At 39.9% G+C, this 25,427-nt stretch overlaps 1 protein-coding gene across 1 annotated transcript in view; it reads right to left on the reverse strand.

Moving 5' to 3' along the window:
* The window catches only part of TMOD3 (tropomodulin 3), a 78,947-nt gene extending 64,953 nt beyond the window's left edge, over nt 1-13,994 (reverse strand). Inside the window, exon 1 of the mRNA XM_007081854.3 lies at nt 13,809-13,994. The gene's annotated coding sequence lies outside the window, so the exon portion shown is untranslated. The remainder of the gene's footprint in view (nt 1-13,808) is intronic.
* Nucleotides 13,995-25,427: the final 11,433 nt, after the last annotated feature.

A 25,427-nucleotide genomic window follows, 5' to 3' on the forward strand; every position in this document is an offset into this window, starting at 1 on the left:
GCTTTTTACACTGTATCACACTGCCTCTATAAAACACTTTCTACCATGGTTTTACTTTTATGTTACAACACACTACACATTAACAGAAGCAAATTACTGAAGTGACAGTAATTGTCAACAAGAAGCCACAGGTGGACGCAAAAGGGAAGGCCAAACTATAAAACACAAAAGTGTGAAACTATTTAATGCAATTACCAACAGCCTATAAAAGTCAACAACCTCAGAAGGCAAGTCAATAGGACAGAATAATACTAAATGCATACAATGAATTCTAACTTCCATGGGGCGCCTGGGTGGCTCAGTAGGTTAAGCCCCAGACTTCGGCTCAAGGCATGATCTCACAGTTCATGAGTTCGAGCCCCCTGTCCAGCTCTGTGCTGACAGCTGGGAGCATGGAGCCTGCCTCAGATCTTGTGTCTCCCTCTCTTTCTGCCCCTCCCCTGCTTGTGCTCACTCTCTCTCTCCCTCTCAAAAATAAATAAACATTTAAAAAATAAATTCTATATCCTCCAAATGATTTTGGTTAAATTTGAAGGACTCCATTTAAGATAGTCATCAACAAATGGTGCTGGGAAAACTGGACAGCTACATGCGAAAGAATGAAAGTGGACTTTCTTTCACATACACAAAAATAAACTCAAAATGGACTAAAGACCTAAATGTGAGACCTGAAACCATAAAAGTCCTTGGGGAGAGCACAGTCAGTAATTTCTCTGACACTGGCCATAGCAACATTTTTCTAGATATGTCTCCAGAAGCAAGGGAAATAAAAGTAAAAATAAACCATTGAGACTCTATCAAAATGAAAAGCTCCTGCACAGCAAAGGAAACAATCAACAAAACTAAAAGGCAACCTACAGAATGAAAGAAGAGATTTGCAAAACATATATATGATAAAGGATTAGTACCCAAAATATAAAAAGAATTCATACAACACTCAAAAAACAAATAATCCAAATAAAAATGGGCAGAAGATATGAACAAACATTTCTTCAAAGAGGACACACAGATGGCTAACAGACACATGAAAAGATGCTCAACATCACTCCTCATCAGGGAAATGCAAATCAAAACTACAATGAGGTATCACCTCACCCCTGTCAGAATGGCTAGAATCAAAAAGACAAGAAACAAGTGTTGGAGAGGATGTGAAGAAAAAGGATTCCTCGTGCAATGCTGGTAGGAATGCAAACTGGTACAGCCACGGTGGAAAACAGTACAGAGGTCCTTCAAAAAGTTACAAATAGAACTACCTTATGATCCAGGAATTTGGGTATTTACCCAAAGAATACAAACATACTAATTCAAAGGGATACATGCACCTCTATGTTTATTGCAGCATTATTTACAATAGCCAAACTATGGAAGCAGCCCAAGTATCCATCAATAGATGAAGGGTTAAAGATGTGGTATATATACACAATGGAATATTATTCAACCATAAAAAAGAATGAAATCTTGCCATTTTCAGCAATGAAACCTCCCAGGTGGAGAATACAAATTCTAGGATGTTGGTGGGAACAGATGGTTACCAGAGGGGTGGTGGGTGGGGGGATGGCTGAAATGGATGGTGGGGATTAAACAGTACACTTATCATGATAAGAAAGAAAGAAAGAAAGAAACAAAGAAAGAAAGAAAGAAAGAAAGAAAGAAAGAAGAAAGAAAGGGAGGAGGGAGAGAGGTAGGGAGGGGGAGAGAGAAAGAGAGAAAGAGAAAGAAAGAGAAAGAAAGAAAGAAAGAAAAGAAAGAAAGAAAGAAAAAACTTTATAATACTTTTTACAAAAAATGACACTTAGGGGCACTTGGGTGGCCTAGTCAGTTAAGCTTCTGAATCTTGATTTTGGCTAAGGGCATGATCTCAGGGTTCATGGGACAGAGGTCTGCATTGGGCTGCATGTTGACAGTAGGGGGCCTGCTTGGGATTCTCTCTCTCCCTCCCCTGATCACACTCACTGTCTCTCAAGATAAATAAACTTTTAAACAATGACATTTAAAATAGATTTATTGGGTGTGTGGGTGGTTCAGTGGGTTAAGCCTCCGACTTCAGCTCAGGTCATAATCTTGTGGTTCCTGGGTTCAAGCCCCTCGTCAGGCTCTGTGCTGACAGCTCAGAGCCTGGAGCCTGCTTCAGATTCTGTGTCTCCCTCTCTCTCTGCCTTTCCCCCACTTGCATGCACACATGTGCATGTGTGCTCTCTCTCCCTTTCTCTCTCTACATTACAAATTTTTAAAAAATAAATTAAAAAAATATTTCAACCTTCCTACAAAGATGTCAGTTTATAACCTTGGACAATAGAGTCAACTATCTTTTGTCCCTCTGTTTTCTCATATGCAAAACAAAAATAATAATAGTACCTACCTCATGAGGCTGATATATTGATTCATTAAATGGATACATATAAATCACTTAGAACAGTTCTTGACATAGAGCAAGGGTCTGCTGTTAGCTAATAAAGTCATTATTAATTATTCTCAAAGTTCATTTTTAAGAAATACTTCATAGTTCATACTAGGTATATGAGATATTACTATGCTGTGATCCATACAATACAGTTGATTGCAGAGACAGGATGAGAGAGATAAAGACTAAAAAAGAGAATATAAAAAAGTGAGAGATGGGGGCGCCTGGGTGGCTTAGTCGGGTAAGCATCCAACTCTTGATTTCTGCTCAGGTCATTCATTAACTCTGCTCAGGTCATGATCTCATCATTGTGAGATCAAGCCTGCTTATGAGATTGATCGGGCCAGGGCTCTGAACTGAGCATGTAGCCTGCTTGGGATTCTCTCTGTCCCTCTCTCTCTGCCCCTCCCCTGCTCAAGCATGCATGCTCTCTCTCAAAATCAATACACAAACTAAAAAAAAAAATGTGAAAGATAGATATACACAAAGACAACAGTAGAACGGAGGTGCTAAGTCACCACCTTGCCCCACTTCTACCAAAATTTATCTCACCATACTATTATCAGCTATGTTGTATCTGTTTCCTTTACAGGCTATGAGTACTTTGAAGACAGGCACTTATTTTTATATTATCAGACCATCATTGGGCCTGCAACATAATAGATAATAAATGTATAATAAAATAAGGGGGGGGGGACCAGTAAGCTTTGAAATCAATGATGAGAGTAACTGATTTAACCATACCCTATTTGGGCCAGTGTCAGTCAACAAAGGCTGATTATCACTTTTTGCTCAATTGATTATCAACATTCTATTTTCCCTTTCTTTCTGAACCAGAAAATAAGTTTCAAAAATGTTTAAAAAATAGTTAATTTGTTCTAAAATTAGAAACCATCCAAATGATGATAAAACACATTTCAGTAATTTATTTTAAACATTAAAAATATTGTTCTGATTAGTCTGTTATGCCCAAAGTTAATCCTAATGGTCAAATGGTCAGAGAATCATAGCAATAAACGGGTACTAAATAAGAGACACAGGCACCTTTCAGCTGTTAATCTGCTAGATGCAGTGCAGGTACAAAAAAGTTAAGGCATACTCACTTCCCTCTGATCTCAGGTACCAAAGCAAGCACATTCGAGGATGTCCAAACCTAAGCCCCCTTGTGTGGGACAACCTTTACCCTAGGCCTTATTTAGTATACAGCCTAAGCAACCATCAATGCCTCCTCTCTCCCAGATATTTGGTACAAGTAGGAAAGATCAAGTAGGAAAGATCAAGTAGGAAAGCCCAAGTAGGAAAGATCAAATCCAATTCTTCACCAGGAATATGGAAAGCTAAGAAACAAAATCTAAACTGAGAGATCACATGTCATCAGTCTAGGAGCAGCATCATAGTGAGTTTAAGCCACATTTAAGCTGAAGCTAAGGGGTAAGCACGAGCCTCGAAAGCAGAGAAAGCCAGCCCATAAAGGAGAGGATGCAACACTAGGGAGACAGAGAAGAGCACTTGCCTCAGGTGCAAGATTTAAGAGTGCCAAAAAACTCAGTAATCAAGAGAGGTAATATTATGGGGCGCCTGGCTGGCTCAGTTGGAAGAGTGTGAGACCCTTAATCTCAGGGTCATGAGTTTGAGCCCTACATTGGGTGTAGAGATTACTTACAAAAAAAAAAAAAGATAGGTAATATTGTAACGCAAAGTATTCATAAAAATCCAAATCAATGTCCTATAATGGAGCACAGGCACAGAACGAGGCTGAGGAGAATCCATGTACACTGCAGACAGAGGAGGGAGCACAGGGGCTTTCCAAGGGCCTGCTCTGGGTTCCAGCTGAGAACCCAGCTAGCTTATAAGGGAGCTCGGTTGTCTTACAATAACAATCCACTACAACTCCCAGCCCTGCCACCATACCTTGTGAAAGGCTAGCTTTAAGTGAGTTGTGTTCCCTGAGACCTAAGAATCTTGACTAACACACTCTATTTGAAAATGAGACATGCACACAAAGCTTTTTTTTTTTTTTTTTTTTTTTAAATCAGAGCAATATAAAATTAACTGACAAAAGAATGGGACTGGTAATTAGTACTAGGGAAGTTCAGAGATCACTGTGGGTGGTCAGGGAAGGATAGATTTAGCTAGATAGAAGAGAAGTATATACTAAGCAAAGAGATCAAAGTACATGCTGGGGGTGGGGGAGGAATGAGAAGGGAGCCAGGGAAAGGAGTGGAAGAAAAGTAAAGGGGAAGGAGTGATCTCCACACACCCTGTTTTCTGGTGAAAGAAGTACAGTTCCATGCTTTTCTGCCTCCAACCCTCAGATCACAATGTTCATTACACCTGAAATACCTTTCTCCCCTTTTCTCGTGTTCAAATCCTTTCGCATCTTTCAGGGACCAGTTCAAACAACATTTCTTTGAAGAGCCTTCCCTGGTATCCTACTTAAAAGGAAATATACACCAGAGCTAAGGTTTTGGCAGCGGGGGGGAGGGGGGGGAAGGGGGAAGAAGAGGATATGGCAGGGGGAAGGCTAAGGGGCTGAATGCAGGGATGAGTACTACACTCTGGAGAGCAAACTATACCCAGGAGTTCACCCGGGAACGCAGTCTGATGTCTTAGGAAAGTTAGAGATGGTTTGACAAGGAGTAATAATGGGGGCTCAAACAAAATGGCAAAGGAAAGGCAGGTGTAAAGGGTGTGCTGATAACTAACAAGGCCTTGCCGAGGTGAAAATGGGTGCCTGACTGTCAAATAATCACATATTTATTGACATTTCCTAATCTAATTAAGCATTCTGCCCCACTGCCATCCCACCCCCACCTACTCCCACTCTCCCACTAAGCAGGTATAATACCCCAGTGGCTATATTAAAGAGGAAACAAACAAGGAAACAAAAGAATTCTTTAAGAATACTAACTTGGGTTAATAATTACCCACCAAGACCAAAAATAAATCTTGGGGTTATTATTTCAAATTGTGCCATGCCTGCTCCAGGGTAAGAGCTGCCTGAATAGATGCCAGACTTATAATGTATACATTTGAGGGGACTCATCTCTTTTCACTGTATGCATATCAAAGAAATATTCCTTAATGACTCATTAAAATGGTAACACCACACCCAGAGAACCAAAATATTCTGTTTGTTACAGTTTTCCATATGGAAATCCTTTACCTTATAATTACAATTAATAACATCCTGCTCAAAGGGACTGCTATGCAATAGACTAAGGAGCTCCAAGACTCTTACTTGTATGCCTATATACATATTAAATAAATGTCAGACTGTTGCTTCTGTACACGTTAAATAAATTCAACTTGCCATCACATTCTCATGTCTCTTGTCTTGTGTGAGCCCTCATTTTCTCCCAGCTTGCCACGTTTTCAACCGTCTTCTCTTACACACTTCAGGAACTGTGTTCACCTAGATGTACTTGTAGTGGTATTAGTGCTTAGATATGTTCTGATATGAAACTGTTTATTTGGAAAGGGTTATCTCTATCAGTTACCTTAGTCTGTATGCTTGTCTTGGTGTGTTTGTGTTTTTTAATGAGTAGATGTAGGTGTTTGAGCATATGTACCTGAGGGAGTGTATACCTTTACAGGTCAAAAAGCGTGCACATCTGTGAAGGAAACTTGCTTGTCCGTATTTCAATATTCTCAAATTATTAAGAGTATAAAGGCAAAAGAAATCAGTCACAAAAGACTATACTGTATGATTTCATTGTTATGAACTATCCAGAATAGGCAAATCCATACAGACAGAAAACAGATTAATGGTTGCCTAGTTTGGTGGGGACTGGGGAAAGCAGGTAGCAACTGCTAATGGGTAGGGGGTTTCTTTTTGGTGTGATGAAAATGTTCTAAAATGGATTGTGGCGATGATTGCTCAACTCTGTGAATATACTAAAATTCACTGACCGGTACTCTTGCAATGAGTGACTTATGTGGGATGTGAATTTCAATAAAGCTGTAACATATTAAAGAGAGAAAATAAGGAAACCAGAGTTGTCCTATATTTCCATGGAGGGGTAACATGTCTTTGAAAATCTTAACTTTGCTTCTATTTTACTTAAGCTTGGGTTCAAGATTCCCCACTGCTAAGTTTCCCAACTGGTATAGTCTCTGTCTCCAGCTGTGTCTTTACTAACAAGGATGACACACATGTGGCAAAGTGTTTACTGATTATCACTCAATGTCTGAACAGAAAAGAACAGATACACTATGATTACAACCATATAAAAATATGTAAATGGATGAACAAAACCTGGAAGGAAATGAGGAAAAATTAAAACAGTTACACTGGAGTAATATAGTTGAGGTGATGTCTTTAAAAAATAATACTGCTTTCAAAAATAAAAAATAAGAAAAGTAATAATAATACTGCTTTCGGGGCACCTGGGTGTCTCAGTCGGTTAACCGTCCGACTTCGGCTCAGGTCATTATCACACCACTGGTGAGTTTTGAGCCCCACATGGGGCTCGGTGCTGACAGCTCAGAGCCTGGAGCTTGCTTCAGATTCTGTGTCTCCACCTCTCTCTGCTCCTCCCCTACTCGCACTCTGTCTCTCTCTCTCAAAAATAAGCATTAAAGAATAAAAAAAATAATACTGCTTTGTGTTACCAGTCAATAAAATCTGGTAGAAACAATAACCAACCTGTCTCCTTAGAAATTATTCCAGGACACATTCAGGAACTGTTTGTCACGAAGGACTGGACTGGAGTAGTGTAGTAGAAAGATGGAAACTAAAACACGTGGATTATATATATTTACATCTATTTTGACCAATCAATAAACAAGAAAATATTAAGGTCTCTACAGCTTGCTCTAATAGAGTCCTAGATGATCTCTCTGAGCTTGAATCTCCTTCCTTCCCCGCCCCCCCCTCCGCCCCCCCCCCCCCCAACAGCCTGGCTTATGGATAGGGTACAAGCAATACTGAAACTAACACTGCATCCATTACTTCAACTGCAGGAAAGCCATTTCAAATTCAAATTCATTATTAACGTTCCTCCATCAGAAAATATATGGTAACCAGCCCTGGATCAATCTCAATGTAGCTACAGTCTCAAAGAGGTGCATAAAAGTCTTTTTTTTGTATTTTCCTTTTGTGTTTAAAGATACAGGGCCCATGCTTAAGAAACTAAAAATAAAAGCACAACCAAAATACAAAGTAGCTCTATTAATTTTCAGTTAAGATACCAAGTTGATCTAATGGAGAAAGGAAAAAAAATTTTTAAACCTACATTGCTAGAACAACTAGATACCTGTACAGAGGGAAAATGAACCTAAACCCCTACCTCCCATCTTTTTTTTTTTTTTTTTAATTTTTTTTTTTTAACATTTTTTTATTTTTGAGACAGAGAGAGACAGAGCATGAACAGGGGAGGGGCAGAGAGAGAGGGAGACACAGAATCCGAAACAGGCTCCAGGCTCTGAGCGGTCAGCACAGAGCCCGATGCAGGGCTCGAACTCACAGACTGTGAGATCATGACCCGAGCCGAAGTCGGACGCTTAACCGACCAAGCCACCCAGGCGCCCCCCTACCTCCCATCTTGACACAAAAATTAATCTGTGACAGATCACAGACCTAGATGTAAAATCTAGAACAAGAATGCTTTTAGAAGAAAACTGAGAATATCTCTGCAACCCTGGAGCTAGGCACAAAAAACACTAACCATAAAATTAAAAACTGATAAAATGGTAAAAATTTTATAAAAAGTAAAAATTTCTGCTTATCACATCATCATCAAGAAAATAAACAGAAAAGGCACAGACTGGGTAAAAAATATATATCTAACAAAGGGCTTATACTCAGAATATATAAAGAACTCCTATGGGGGCGCCTGGGTGGCTCAGTTAGTTAAGCATCCGACTTCAGCTCAGGTCATGATCTCATGGTCCATGAGTTCAAGCCCCTCATCAGGCTCTGTGCTGACAGCTCGGAACCTGAAGCCTGCTTCATATTCTGTGTCTCCTTCTCTCTGACCCTTCCCTGTTCATGCTCTGTCTCTCTTTGTCTCAAAAGTAAATAAACATTAAAAAAATTTTTAGAATATATAAATAACTCCTACAAACAGCAATAAAAAAGATGAACCATCCATTGGAAAAAAAAATAGGCAAAAACTTTAACTGATACTTCACAAGAGAAGTAAAACCAATTGCTACATAGTAAAGCATTCAATATTTTTAATCATCAAAAAAAAAATACAAATTAAAACCATACTGAGGCGCCATTTTACAGCTTCTAGTGTGGTAAAACAAAAAAGGCTGACAGCATTAAAATTAGGCAACATAAAAAATGTGAAGAAACTGGAAGTCATATACAAACCACCTTGGACAACTGTGTGGTGGTTTTTTAATAAAGTTCAACATACAGGTACCCTATGACTCAGTAATTCCTCTCTCAGGTGTTTATCAAAAGAAATGGAAACATCTATCCATAAGAGACTTATAAAGGAAATATTCATAACAACTTTATTTCTAATAACCCAATCCTGGGAAAAAAACCCAACCATCCATCAAGAACAGAACAGATAAAGAAATTAGGGTGTATTCATACAATGGAATACTAGTCTTCAATAAAAAAGAACCAACCACCGATATACACAACAAAGATGAATCTCAAAAACATTCTATTACAGGGGCGCCTGGGTGGTTCAGTTGGTTGAGCTTGATCTTGGCTCAGGTCACGGTCTTACGGTTCATGAGATGGAGCCCCATGTCTGGCTCTGGCTCTGTGCAGCCAGTGCGGAGCCTGCTTGAGATTCTCTGTATCCCTCTTTCTCTCTCCCCCTCCCCTGTCCCCTATTCACTCGCTCTCTCCCAAGTCCCCTCTCAAAAAAACAAAAAAACATTATATTACATGAAAGAAGCTAGACACACACAAAAAGCATATATTGTATGACCATTTATGTCAAGTCCAAGACTAAGCAAAACAAATCTATGGCGTCAGAAATACAGTCAAAAGTGGTTGCCTCCACTGGAGGAGGGTAGGTGAGGGAAACTGGAAAGGATCATGAGGAAACTTTCTATAGTGATGAAAATGTTTTCTATCTTATTTTGGCTGAAGTTACAGTGTATAAAACTTTATAACTCCTTGAACAGGACACGTAACATACGAAAGTTCAGCATTTTACTGAATGTTAATTATACCTCAATAAAAATACAAAGTAGCACTCTGCTTCAAGATAAAAGCTAATGATTTTGTTTCAAATAAAATTCTAGAATACGACAGAATAGACACATACATTTTCAATTACTTGCCACTCTGGATTATTCACATCTCTATTACTGCCAATAACAACGGATTACAGACACATACAGACAGATACATATAGTATACATGTTCATGTTTCATTTTTCATAAATAGCAAATCTAGTTTGGTTCTTCACAATTTCAATATGTACCTAATGGACTGTTAGACGTCGAGCAGACTTTTCTGTTTTCTGTAGCATTTTCCTCTCAATAAGATCTTATAGTTGTGTGAATCTGAGATAAATATGAGAATAAATGGGGCAGCTGGCTGGCAGTGGAGCCTGCGACTCTTGATCTCAGGGGTTGTGGGTTCAGGACCCACGTTGGGTGTAGAGATTACTTAAAAGAATAAAATACATACATATATATATATATATATATTTTTTTTTTAATTTTAATATTTTTATTTATTTTTGAGAGAGAGACAAAGCATGAACAGGGGAGGGGCAGAGAGGGAGGCAGACACAGAATCTGAAGCAGGCTCCAGGCTCTGAGATGTCAGCACACAGCCTGATGCAGGGCTTGAACCCATGAACCATGAGATCATGACTCAGATGCTCAACCAACTCAGCCACCCAGACACCCCTAAAATTTTTTTTTAAATGAGTATAAGTGAGACATGTAAATCAAATGTCTTCAAGGAAAGTCACTGACAGAACAGTGCTTTAGCCATTATGACAGCCTCAACTATTGCCCTCAACTATTTTAATCAAGACAGAGTCCACACATATTTAAATTTAAGAGCAATTGAAAAGCTTGATGAATAGTTTCCCAGCTAATTTGATCTTTAAAAGATAACAGAGCCTAAATAACAAGAGCTAGTACATTAGTACATCGGACTGACACTTGAAAAGCCACAGAACCATTTTCTCCTATTGTTTTACTACGTCCTCCTTGGTCTCTTTTTCTTCATCTTTTCCCCTCCCTCTTTTGGTCTCTTTCCAGGTGTATTTTTATCCCTTATTGCCTCTCACTCCCTTGATATTGCTCTAAATGATTTTCATATAGCCAGCTCACCCCAGAATCCAAATAAATACATTTACAAAATCTTACTGTATTCTATGTAGATTTGTCACACAACCAAATAGTACAGAGACTATAGCCTAGGGACAGTGATGGGAGGTGAGTTGAAAAAAAGGTGATTTCATTTGTTCCCCACCCCCACAACTGTAAAAGATCTCTCCTTAACACCCACTGCAGGCTTTTATTCGCTACACAGGGCTCATACAGTGCTCTGAACTATAAACAAGTACACGTGCCCAGTATCAGAGAGAGTAAGCTCCCAGACAAAACCCAGGTCTTATATGTCTGTATTCACCAGAAGCCTACGACAGCACCCTGTACAGGATGGGGCAAAACACGTATTTGTTGAATTAGTGAAATACTGAATTAATGGGAATGAAAACAGCTGAGGATGGATGAGGATGAGAGGGGGAAAAAAGCTCAAAGTACACAGCAAAGAGAAAAGAAGAAGAGAGGAGGAAAAAAGAAGAAAGAATAGAAAAAACTTGTGAAGGCAATTATTTGTTAGAATGAGGAGGATTATTTTAAAAATTTTTGAGAACTGAGAAAAGCCATTGCTATGTATCTAGTATCACAGTAATCAGTACCAGTCATAAAACGTCCCATCCTTAAAAACATCCCATCCTTGATATTTAAAGTGTGAGAGGGGCACCTGGGTAGCTCAGTCAGTTGAGTGTCCAACTCTGGCTCCGTTCACGATCTCACAGTTTGTGAGTTCAAGCCCCACATCGGGCTTGCTGCTGTGGGCACAGAGCCCGCTTTCAGTCCTCTGTTTTCTCTCTCTCTCTCTCTCTCTCTCTCTCTCTCTCTCTCTCTCTCTGCCCCTCCCCCACTCACGCCCTCTCTTTCAAGAATAAAACATTAATAAATAAATATATACAGTGTGAGAGACTACAGCATTCCTTATGTGACATGCAGGGACCCTCTTCAAACCTACAAGATCCCGGGTCATTTATGCATATTAAAGTCTGAGAGCACCACCCTACACCCTTCAAGTCCTTTCTGTTGTAGGGAACCTACGCTTTATTTAAATGGACCAGTAGCTGAGACTTGAAAAGTCTCTGAATAGAGTGAAAACCAATCATTGTAATGGGATGTGACCTGCACGTATTTAACTTTATGTATGTATCTATGTATTTAACTTTATGTATGTATTTAACTTTAGGTGAAGTTTTTAATTGCAAAATAATTTGGCCTGGAGGGTATACCACAAAACTTTTAAATCAGTCAAAAAATATGATTAAAAGAAACTGAGGGGCGCCTGGCTGGATCATTTGGAAGATTATGCAACTCTTTATCTTGGGGTTGTAAGTTTGGGCCCATGTTGGGTGTAGAGATTACATAAAAAAATATTAAAAAAAAAAAAAAAAAAAAAGAGGGCATCTGGGTGGCTCAGTAGGTTAGGCATCAGACTTCAGATCAGGTCATGATCTTATGGTTTGTGACTCAGAGCTGCATCGGGCTCTCTGCTGTCAGCACAGAGCCAGCTTCCAATCCTCTGTCCCCCTCTCTTTGCCCCTCCCCAGCTCACACTCTCTCTCTCAAAAATAAATAAATTTAAAATAAAAATAATAAAAAATAAAAAAGAAATTGAGCACTGGGACAGTAACATCCTAAGGAAATCATTTTTGTTCCTTCAGGCCTACCACAGGGCTTGGAATGACAAATGTGGCCAATACTTCCTGAATGAAGAGAATAAATGAATTCTAAAAATCAGAGACATTTAGGGCTAGAATAATCTTGGGGTCACCTGGTCCGATAACCTCATTTTAAAGTTGAGCAAACTCCAGACACCTGGCTGGCTCAGTAGGTACAGCATGCAATTCTTGACTTCCGGGTAGTGAGTTTGAGCCCCAAGTGAGGTGCAGAGATTACTTAAAAAAGTAAAATAAAGAGCAAACTAGGAATCCTGAGTGGTTGGAGAGCAAGCAGGCTAAAAGATTTAGAATATACTGGATCTTACATTTTAATTATCTTTTTGTTTCTTCACTAGAAATGAGTTGGAAAGGGGATTTTAAATATTATAATAAAAGCACTGTGGACTCTGAAAGAAGTGGTAGGGTAAAATGTGCCAAAGACTAGGAGGAAGAGACTAGCAAAAGTAAATGAGGCTAGACAAAACTATTTTTCGAAGCCCGATATATTTTTTTGACAGGCCAATTAATTAATCAACCTAATCTGCCAAAAAATTAATCTGAAGGATTCTCAGAGAAAGAAACATGAGCTGCATGAAAATGTTACAACCCAAGGGAGACTGCACATAACTAACTTAAATCTCCACAGGCTTATTTCCTGTTCAAGTATGACCTCCTGGGATAAATTTTACTGCAGTGTTCATTACCAGACGACTTTTGGTTTTAAGAGAAGCCAACGGCAAGTTGGAAATGAAATTCTTAACTAAAACATTAAAAAAAAAAAAATGGCTGTTTCCCATTTGTTTGTAATTAGATTGAAGGCTTGCAGAGGAAAGACACCAACCTCATAAGCAAAAATACAACGACCCAGTCACGTCCTCAAAACACATCAACACACAAACTTCACAGCCGGATCCAGCTGTGCTGCGCAGGAGCCAGGAATTTATTTTAAGGCAAAGGAGACAGATCAAAACCGATGAATGCAAGACCAGCCAGATTTTAGTGCCCGCCCCCCCCCCCCAAGGGTGTGACCTAAGGTTTTTTTTTTCTTTCTTTCTAACTTTCAACTAGCAGAAGCCTTTGCAGGAGTCTGGGTGAGAACACCCTTTTACGAGGATCGTCCCCCCAGCTACGCCTGGGTGGAGTGGAAGGGGCGAGTAGGCACGACGAGCTCGCACAGCTTCGACAGGCGCGGGCTCCGGCGGGAGGGGAAGGGGCCGGTCCCGAACTCGAGAAGGCTGGGCCCCCGAGTGATTCATCAGCAGCCGGGGGTTAACGCGCCTCCGGGCGACGCCCAGCGTGCCCCACGGCCCCAGACCGGGCCCGTTCGCCCCCCAAACAGCACCCAACCCCTCCCCGCTCCCGGAGAGACCAGGAGGTAAGGAGGCCAGGGCTGGCGTCTGGAAGACAGAAACCTCTCCCTCCTCAGCCACCATGGCCGGTGAGACTCCCTGTCTGCGCCTGCAGACGGACTTCCTGGAAAGCACCGGGCCGAGCGTACCTGACTGGCACCCGCTGGAGCTGCTGACCTTCACAGACCCGCGGGGAAAGCCTGCCCTTCGTTTTCCAGCACCCGGCACCCGCCGGCCCGCCTGCGTCTGCTTCTTGGGAGTTGCCGGATCCACTCGCCGGCTGCTGCCCCAATCCGACGGCTCTGTCCGTGCGGCCAGTTTCCCCCTCCGCTACGGAAGCGCGTGCGCACTCCCCGGTCGCGGGGCATCCTGGGAGCTGTAGTTCGAGCGAGGAGAGCGACGCTCAGCGCTGATCCCCGTTTTTACAATCTGCAGGACGTTGGAAGTGGCTGCAGATAGCAAGTCTTCGTCCAGCCGGGGACAACAATCTTCACTAGTGGAAATATCTCCCCTTGACCCTCTGGGAGCTATAAACAGCAACTAGAGTCTCCTTGGTATAGAGTTCCACTTTGCTTTGATTAAAGAGGCACATGAGGCAGGGCTTATATTTTACCCTTGCTTGCTAATGCCAGCACGAGACATGGAGCCCTTATAAACTTATCATGAAAAACTGATAGAAAAGTAAACAAAGGCGAAGGAAGAGAGGGGCATAAACCAAGCACATGTCATCTCAAGGGCGTTGTGACCCTAGTAATTTCCTTAAGCATACAACCAGGGATGATGTCGCAGCTATAGCCCCAATATTCCCAAGCAGTTTTGGCTCCAACCTATCTTCCCATATCAGCCTCAAGCTCTACACCAGATGGTGAAGCTCAGCTAATAGAAGTGGGAGAAAAAAAAGCAAGTGCTGCTCAAAGGAGGGTGCTGGGGCGGATGGGTAGCCTGGGGGGGAAGACGAAGAGAGTAACAATACCTCAGAAGACAGTTCTGTGTGTTAGGAAATGACTATCTTTTATTCAGGGCTCTGTGGAGAGAGAACGGCAATGGCCTTCCATTCATTCCCTTAGTCACTCATTGGTAGTTTTTCTGGCCTGCTCTTCATGACTAAACCATTCCCAGGAGTAATGCTTAGTTTTGATATGCCTTCTTTCAAGAATGCAGCCAGGGGCACTGGCTCAGTGCTCAGTTGGTTAAGCGTCTGACTTGGTTTCTGCTCAGGTCATTATCTCATGGTTTGTGAGTTTGAGCCCACATCAGGCTCTGCACTGATAGTGTGGAGCCTGCTTGGGATTCTGTCTCCCTCTCTCTACTCCTCCCTGCTTGCTCTCTATCTCTCTCTCAAAACAAAAATAAACGTAAAAAAAAAAAAGTAGCCAGGAAGAGGATGAAGTGCCTGCTTGAGGTACATTCCAGCCAAACCTATTGTGGAAACCAACTAATGGTTAAACCTTTCCTGTCATTTACTTCTGCCCTTGAGAGCAGGAAGCACCCTAGGTAAACACCCTGGAATTTTGTACAATAGTACACATTAATCCCTGAAATGAAGATCACTGATGATTTGGAGTTTTTAAGAAAAAAAAAAAACAAACCTCCTAAATTGCGAATATTCTTAGAGGACCATCAACATTACACCTTGTGGCCATTGCATCGTATTCTCTATAGCATCTTAGTGTTTATCGACTTCTCAAATATTCTTGGAGATAACAGCTTTCTGAGAGCAACTTCCTACAGAATTCAAATTCAACTAATACATTTCTTGTGTACTTAATCCACACCAAGCACTGTAGCAGCACTAATATTTCATCCAATCCTCAAGATAACTCTACGAAGAATATATGAGTATACTCCATTTCTACAGATGAGAAAACTAAGACTCAGAAGAGTTAAGTAATTTTCACAAGAGCACACAAGCAACAATTGGAGAGCCAGAAATAAAGCACAGATATCAACAATAGCCAAATTATGGAAAGAGCCGAGATGTCCATCAAGTGATGAATGGATAAAGAAGATGTAGTATGCATATATACAATGGAATACTACCCAGCAGTGAAAAAGAATGAAATCTTGCCATTTGCAACAACATGGATGGAACTGGAGGGTATTATGCTAAGTGAAATATGTCAGAGAAAGACAGATATCATATGTTTTCACTCTCGTGGAATTTAAGAAACTTAAGACCATGGGGGAAGGGAAAGAGAAAAAAATAGTTACAAACATAGAGGAAGGCAAATCATAAGAGGCTCTTAGAATCAGAGAACAAACTGAGGGTTGATGGGGTGGGGGAAGGGGGGAGGGGAAAATAGGTGATGGGCATTAAGGAGGGCACTTGTTGGGATGAGCACTGTGTGTTGTATGTAAATGATGAATCACAGGAATCTACTCCTGAAGCCAAGAGCACACTGTATACACTGTATGTTAGCTAACTTGACAATAAATTATAAAAGAAAAAAAAAAAGAAAGAAATGAAGCACAGATATTCTGACTGAAATTCTAGCATGCTTTCTATTGTTGATCAGACTGATGTGTCTCCTAAATCTCATCAAATTCTTTACGCTTCATCTTAGCCAAAAGGCCAAGAGTGATTCTCATCAACTTCTTTAAAGTAAGGTGATCTGTGACCATGTCCATGGTATATGAATAAAATTCTCTAACAGTCCAAGGAGATTGTACTCTAACTGGATGAGGTGACTTATTTGATCTGGATCCATTTGATAGTTCTATATGTCATTATAAATTAACATATAGGTATTTTGACTTGCCATCAAGTCTTGAGAATTCCTGCAACACCTCTGGGGCATTGCTCCTGGGGAAAATGACAAAATGGAATTCCTGAACAAGCAAAACAGAGGGCTACAGCCATCCAGATATGGTTTGTTTTAAGAAGGCTTTTCCTCATGGGACGCCTAGGCGGATCAGTCGGGTAAACATCCGACTCTTGATCTTGGCTCAGGTCATGATCTCACGGTTCATGATTTTGGCCCAAGCTGGGCCCCACGTTGGGCTCTGCACTGATGGCATGGGGCCTGCTTGAAATTCTGTCTCGCCTTCTCTCTGTCCCTCCCCTGCTTGTGCTCTCTGGCACTCTCTCTCAAAGTAAATAAATAAACTTAAAACAAAAAAGAGTTTCGCCTGCAATATGGCTTCTTTTACTTTTTTTTTCTTTTTTTTAAGGCAGAAAGGGCTTTTAATTCGGTGTCTGACTGACTTAATCTATGACACATTCTCTTACTGATCTTGCAATATGGGGTGTCAATGTATTCAATGTATTTTCTCTTTTAACTAGCTATTCGTTCCATTTAATTATTTATTTTTGAGAGACAGAGAGCATGAGCATGAGTGGGGAGCAGGGAGGGATGGAGAGAGAATGAATCTTTTTTTTTTAATGTTATTTTTTAGAGAAGGAGACAGAATGCGAGCAAGGAAGGGGCAGACACACACACACACACACACACACACACACACACACACACACACACACACAGAATCCGAAGCAGTCTCCTGGCTTAGAGCTGTCGGCACAGCCGGATGCGGGGCTCGAACTCACAGACTGTGATGAGATCAGGACCTGAGCAGAAGTCAGATGCTTAAGTGACTTAGTCATCCAGGTGCCCCAAGAGAGAAGGAGTCCTAAGCAGATTCCACGCTCAGCCCAGAGCCCAATAAGGGGCTCAAGCTCATGACTGTGAGATCATGACCTGAGCTGAAATCAAGAGTCGAGGCTCAACCAAGCCACCCAGGTGCCCTGCTAGCTATTCATTTTAAAGTTTTCCTAACAAATATCTAAATACAATTTTAGTTGCTTTTTCTAAAATAATGTGATTTGGTGCTGGGGTTTGCTCCATTCTTCAGACAAATATTAATGTATTATAACCACAAGGTTTACAGACATGAATCTCCTAAACCCATGTGTACTAAATACTACACGTGGGACCAAAGGTGTTGAGAACAATACCCTAATATTGAATAAAACTGTGAAAAATTGAACCTTCCTAGCTGCTTCCACTTTTGCTACAATCCATTCCCTGAGGTTTGTCCGTCCTGCCAAGTATATTCCCACCTCAGGGTCTTTCTTTGCACTACACAAGAGGATACTTTTCCTCCCAAATACCCATGGCTCATGCCCTCATTTTTATGAAGGTTGTACTCAAGGTTCACCTCTGAAAGGCCTCCTCCGATCACCTTACCTTGCCTTTCTCCCCTTTCCTTACTGTCTTCATAGCACTTCTCACTCCTGATATCATCCTGCTCGTATACTTCGTATGAGCTCCTGGAGGACTTTGTGCTGTTTACTCCTGTATCCTTAACATCTCCAACAGTGTATGACACGGCACATTCAATAGACATTCAATAAATATTTGTTAAAAAAAATGAATATTGAATCCTTCCCTCCCCCTCCTCTTCTCATTTTGGGACACAGAACAAGAGGGTTTGCCTCTAAGTGCCGGCCAGTGACGTGATGCAGGTATAAACACCAGCTTTGAGAGAGTTGGCTCCATAGGACAAGACATAGTAAAGTTCATCCTGAAATGGAGGCAGAGCTAAGACTATACTTTATGGGTTGCCATTAGTAGCTTACAAGTTAGAGAGACACAATTCTTAAAGAGGAAAAAAAAAAAAAGGAAAAACCTGAAAATTAGATTGACATAAGTAAGTGAAAAGATAAACCCACTGAAGGTCTGTGGTGGACTGAAATATTGTTGCCAAATATTTGCTCTCCTCTAAAGGACAGAACAGCCGTACCCACTGCTATGTGACATGCAGTGCCTCCCTGTAGACATTGTCAGGCTTGGCTATGATCTAGTAACGTGTTTTTCCGTCTTTCTTCATATAGATGTTGTCATATTGTAATCCCAAAGTTTACAAACATGGACGGACCTTGTTTTGGCCAATGAAATGTGAATGGAAGAGACAACAGGACAGCTCTGAGTGGAAACTTCAAGAGTCACTGGTGTTTCCCATTAGCATGCTTCCTCTTTCTCTCCACCAAGAGAATGACATGTCCCAAACAGAGGCTGATCCTTCTGCCGGGGTCGTAGAATGAGAAGTTACATAGATCAGTGTCTCAGCCAAACACAGGTACTGACATGTAATGTGACAAGAAGTAAACTGACATTTAGGTTTGCTTGCCACTGGAGACTGACTTAGCCAGAGTGGACTGCTACAGGGTCCATTCAGTGCAAGGCAATAGAAATGGGAGTAGTATGGCACCCCTCCCCCACAGTTAATCCAACTCTGCATAATGGAAAACAGTAAGGTCAGCATACTGCAGAGAACAAATCTGAGACTGTTAGGTAAAATATCTGAATAAAGGACAGAATATGGTTCCTATTAGTTTTCAGGGTTTGGTCAGAGTAAACATGATTGATAAAATGACACTGTAACTCTACTTAATGTAGTATAAGCCCTAATTACTGTTTTCTTTAAACTTCCAGCCAGAATAACTCATAAAGCATGTCACGCTGAATCAGCATATGCAAATCAATGTCAGCAGCAATTCTCTTGTTATCAAAGGGCTCCTTTAGGAAATAGTTTCCTTGATACACTGAAGTATTTTTTTTAAATATGTATTTTATAGGAGAGATGAGAAATCTTAAGCTAAAATGTAAATATTCATATGTTTACAAATAAACTTGAAAGTAAAAGGTAAGGATTTCATTCTGGGAGCTTGGAGTTGGTTAAAGTGGGAGGTAGGAATCAGAGAAGACAAACACCATGGTTGGGACATACAATTTCATAGAAAGGATTCAAGCAAACTCTTCAGCTTGAAATGTCCTTAACTATCACCCACCTCCGTCTGTTAGAAGCCTCCTCATGTTTCATTGTCCTCTCAAATGCCTCTTTATCACTCAAACTTCCCTAATGCCATCTGGAATTAATATTGCTGTTTCTCCTATTTTCATACCCTATTATGCCTTCACTGGGATGCACTGAATACATACTTCAGCCAAATACCAAAGAACTGAGAACTGAAATTTTCAGTTGAAGCCAAGGTTGCTGACGAATATCAGTATCAAAGAATAAACTTCTAGAATACACAAATAAATCTCAAATTTTATACCAAAAGTTAAATTATTATTTTAATATTATTACCTAAAATGTCAGTTCTAAAATTGTAAAGTTTAACATTGTAGTATAGGAACAATTTTTTCCCAGTACTGTCAGCTGTTAGACTCCTACAGACACTGTAGAGTCAAATTCAGCTAATTTAAGAGGATAAAGAAGATCCAGGCCCTAAAAGGAATTAAATAAGAACTAAATTCTGGTTTTAAATTATAAATGCAAGTTATACCAAACACTTCTACAAAGAACACTTATGATATGATGTAACTTCTACTTATTCTTATATTATTTTTTAAAAAGTTCTTTTAATGTTTATTTTTGAGAGAGAGAGAGCATGAGCAGGGAAGGGGCAGAGAGAGAGGGAGACACAGAATCTGAAGCAGCCTCCAGGCTCTGAGTTGTCAGCACAGAGCCTGATGCGGGGCTCCAATCCATGAACCATGAGATCATGACCTGAGCTGAAGTTGGACGCGTAACTGACTGAGCCACCCACATGCCCCTGTATTATTTAAATTTTTATAAACATTTGTTGACTAAAAAAAATATGCTGTTCTTCCTAAGTTATCTAGCTAATGCATTCTCTCTTTATATTTGTAGTTATTGTCAACTAATTTCTGTTTATTTACCTACTTGAAATTTCTTTTTAAAAAAATTTTTAATAATATTTATTTATTTTGGGAGAGCACAAGCAGGGGAGGGGCAGAGACAGGGGGACAGAGGATCCAAAGCAGGCTCTGTGCTGACAGGCTGACAGCAGAGAGCCGGATGTGAGGCTGGAACTCAGGAACCATGAGATTAGGAGTTGAGCGGAAGTTGTACACTCAACCGAGTCACCCAGGTGCCCCTACCCTACCTACGTGAAAGTTCTTAATAAATTTTTAATAATTTTGAATTGATTTTTAACTTAGTTTTGAACATAAAATAAACCTTTCACAATCAGCAATTATTATACATTTTATTTATCCATGAATTAGTATACATTTATACTTTGATAGAATTTCAACAAATAAATAATATAGAGATTTTTCACCTATATTATATCTAGAACACCTGTCTGTTTCTGGAAATGAATATTCATATAATAATAGCAAATATAAATACATATTTTGTTTATATCAGTGACACTGTTGACTGATTAGATATAAGAAGAACAACCCTTATAAACGCATAAACACTTACCATGCTAAAGTGCAAGGAGGATGGAAATAATATTGAAGTAGATATTCCAAAAGTTGAGGCACAAAGCCCAGGACAAATAGGAGATTTGGGACCAAATACCAAGATTCTTTGTTTAATGTGACTTAAGATAGACTTAGCTTTTTAGGCAGGACATTCTACTTCTTATTCACAGTTAAGCTTTTAGTAAACCCCCAAATCTTTATCCACACAGATGGCAGTTAAGTCATATTTTTCCCATTCTATCTTTTGCAGTTTATTTTTTCTGTCTTAAAGGTAGACAACTATACTGGTACTTGTATTATATTTTACTTGATTTCATACAGGCTTATACTGGCTTGTCAGATATTTCTGAACCTCTCAAAGTATTCCTTGTCCCTCCCAGTGCCCCATTGGTTGAAGACTCGGTGGGTATTCTATCAGTATTATATCCAAATTACTGTTAAACTGCTGATCAAAACATGTCAAGGAAAGAGCCCTGTGGTGCCTACTAAGCCCTTCTGGTTGAAATTCTTCCACTCATCAGCATTTATCATCAAGAGTCAAAAAAGATTGTTTAAACCAGTCATTTTTAACTATTTAATTGCACTGTTATGCAACCCACATTTCTCAAGGATGTTGTGAGACTTTGTCAAATGTCTTGCTGAAAAATATAGTGTGTTCTTTTCCCTGGACTCTCATGATTTCCTATCATTTACTCTAAATGAATCTGTGCTTCATTTTATAGACCACTGTTTCACTTCTAAGTGCTCAAAAACCACTAAAGCAGATGACATATTTTTCTAAAATTTGGTAAGTTCAGTGGTCTATAATTTGGAGAACTCCACCCTCACACACATATATTTTGAGTCATGAAACTGCCTAATTTTCCTATATCATCTCCTTATGTTGGTTGGGATCCACACAGAGCCCAATCTCGTTCAAACTCACAGATACCTAATTCCTACTGAGGTCCTGTGACATGTGGGACACTTGCGGGAGGCTGTGGGCATCTGGTCATGTTCCCTGGCTGGTGGGACTAGGGTATGGGTAAATACTGGGGTAGAGGAGGCATGAGGCACCATTTCTCATAGCCTTGGGGGACTGGGGGGTGGGTAAGGCTGAATAATCAAACCAAGAGAGGGAGGTCTATAACAGAGTCAAGTCCAGCACAAAACAGACCCAAAAGTCAAGGAGTTGCTTCAGAAGCCAGACTGCCAAATGCAAAGGAAGGCACCCAAAAAGCAAAGCAGGTACAAACAAGTTGAAACATCAAGGAAATCACAAAGAGCAGAGCTAAATGAGAGGGCATGTCAGGAGTAACTCCTGAGTCAGCTCTATCTTGTTTATATTCAATTACTGGAGTGCTGAGGGAGGGCCTGTTTGCCAGAAGGAATGGACAGTAGAAACACACAAAAAAGTAAGATGTATTCCTGCTTAAATTCCTGACATTGTCAGCATAAAATGGACCACTTTGTTGGCATTAATATCCGTGGGTATTTATTTAAGTTACACTTTACCATAGTAATACCTACGTGCCTTCTATATGTCAGGCACTGTCCTAAGTGTTTTACACATTAATCCTACAACAGTACCACTGTTACTACTGTCAAGTATGATTATGATTCCTATTTTACAGGTGAAGAAACTGAGGTAGGAGATTTGCAGAAATTCACACAACTCACAGACGTGAGATTTGAACTAGTCAAGTCTGACTTCAAAGTGCATACTTGTAACTCCTATTCATTACAGCCCCACAGCATGAAGGAATCCTTTATACAAAATAATTACTATACTTCCTTGTGCACGAGAAGGTGTGGAACAGCATATACAGAAATTAGACATAGGTCTTCTGTGCTTCTCCTTGGACTTTTCCTCTATGCGTCAAAGAGGGTAGAGTTCAGAAGGAGGGCAGGAAAAGGGTTTTCTTGTTTTTCCAGGGCAAACCTTTACAGTATAACTTTGTTATTTTTAGTATTTTGTGTTATCAATCCCAGCATAGCTGAAAAAAACTAAACCCAAAGTTAATATAAAAAATTCAAGGTAAAACAATGAACCCATTGGGATTATCTATATTCCTGCTCCCATTTATTCTAACAAATTTCAACTGTTTAGCCAAATGTGTGCATATTTCTTTTAATAATGAGTTCTCCTTTCTCCCTCTGGCTACTTCTCATTGTTTATCTATTTCTTATCTTCTTCATAATAAAGACACTTTATAGTCCTTTCTGCAAATGGACTCATTTAATATGAGAACATGTCTAAAAATTAGCCAGATTAAATCAGTCTTTACTTTCATTTTAAAAGGAAAGTTTATTAATTCCTAATGTTCTGTACATTTTCACTTGGAAGCTTCATTCTGGACATAAATGAATACATTATATCTTTGAAAGCAGAAAGATCTTGATGAGTTAAAACAGTACATGTTTACCTTAGCATTAGGTCTGGCTGGCTAATCCCAAAGGGTCAAACGCTGCAACCTATTTGTGTTAGCCTGGATTCTTACTAATTATCAGGGTGAAAGGATTTCACACTTCATACATTTTGCTTTATCACACGCTTATTTCTCACAATGTTCAGTTTCACATTTAAAAGGCAAATTAGTCTTTAATTCCTTAATGAATATAATATCTACCTTTGATTGAAAAGTTTCAAAATGAAAAGTGAAACTATATGAATTTTTCAATAACTGCTTAGCCAAATAAATGTTGCCAATATAAGTCTAAATAGTTTACAAAGCATTATTTCCTTTGTTCTCTTTAAAATAATACAGATACACATAAAGTCACACATTACAGGCATCCAAACTAGTAAGATATTACAGACTGGTGGCATGCAACTATTTTACATTTTTAAATGCAATGAAAAATGCTGCTTGTTTTCCTGGAATAGATGAAACAAAATTAAGATAAAGGTTTAATTGAAATATAAATATTACTCCACGAATTTAGTGGGTTTTTTAAAAACCAAAATGGCAGAGATAAGAATTTTAGGTCAGAATAATTTCTTTCTTAACTAAAGATTGTCACTGGCAATGTTTGGTACTAAAATAAAATTTCCATAAGAAGCACATTTTCTATTCATCTCATTTCACCACATGGCAAAGTCCTATCTATTTGCATTTAGATCAACCATGGGAAATTTTAAATCGTGGGCCAGCTTCTCTCAATTGCACAGTGTATTTCTGATTGGCTTCTCTTTGTTATCCAGTCAATATGTGCTCAGAAACACACACACACACACACACACACACTTTAAATAAAAGCCTATGAAAGACATGCTGTGTTTACTGTGCTCAGTTTCATTCTTTGCATTTCCTTCTCCTCTTCACCAATTTTGAAGAGAAAATACTATACATTTAAAAATCTCCTTTCAGAAAAGGCTGCTCCTCCAGAACTATTCTGAAAACAGTAAAAACCGCTGAAGAGGGACAGGTAACTGTCTGTGGAATGTTCTGGACAAAGCCTTTTGAAGACAGATGGAGTTGCAATGGAGGCATTATTCACACACGTTCAGAGGCAATGGAAACTTCAGAATCACAAGATTCTTGTAACCTTTGGGAGCTGGAAGAGATCTTAGAGAGCATCTAATCCACCCACTTCATTTTACAGATGAAATGAAGACAAGATAGAAGAAAGATGGAAAGTCTTGCCCAAAGTGACACACAGCTGATATCTGAATCAGTACTGTTTTCGAAACATCACATGATGGCGAATGGAGCATAATTCTTGTGGGGCGGAGGACAATTCAATTCAAGCAACATTTATAAAGCACCTATTATATACAAAGCACCTCACTAGATGCTACTGAAGACACAAAGGTTGATGAGAGAGTCCATGCTTCCACGTGCTTATGAAAGTCCTGTGCGGCCATGTTTCAATATCTTTCTTAGCACAAGAATACTGACTAGAGGTAAGGTTGCTGGTGATAACAAGTCAGTTGCTGCCAGGGAGAGCTGATCTCACAGGTGACACTTTCTCCCCTTCACTATCAGGGCGTAAGCCTGTCACGCAGCTGCTGGAACCTTACAGACAATCTTTTCTTCCTAGGTCCCCTGTCACACCTCAAGTCATAGCCTCCCCTGTGGTGACAGCCTGGCCGGAGGGCAGCAGTGCCCCAAACCTTCCCCTCAATTCTTAATCACTGTTTGCTCCCCTACTTGTGTCCAGCCTTAGACTCACTGCAAGGGTCCTGACCATGTCCTAGGGTACTGTCAAAACGACCCAAGAAAATGCTCTATCACACACATCACTGGTATGTAACACCCACCCACCCATCAACTAACTCTCCCACCTCTGTGTTAGAAATAAAATAATTCCAATCCCCTACGTCATACCCATGCTGTGATTCCTCACACTCAATGGTCAGAAGAAAATAAAACAGATTTAAGAGGCAGTGGAAACCATTAGTGAATAGATGATGAAAATGATCTCCCGCTTTTGTATCGTCCTTTCCAGTATAGTGTTTTCATCCCATTATCTGATTATATTCTCACCACAACTCTGTGAGGTAGTTAGTGAAGATATTATTCCCACTATAATATAGCTGAAGAA

Source organism: Panthera tigris, chromosome B3 (assembly GCF_018350195.1).
Source record: "Panthera tigris isolate Pti1 chromosome B3, P.tigris_Pti1_mat1.1, whole genome shotgun sequence".
Lineage (NCBI taxonomy): Eukaryota > Metazoa > Chordata > Mammalia > Carnivora > Felidae > Panthera > Panthera tigris.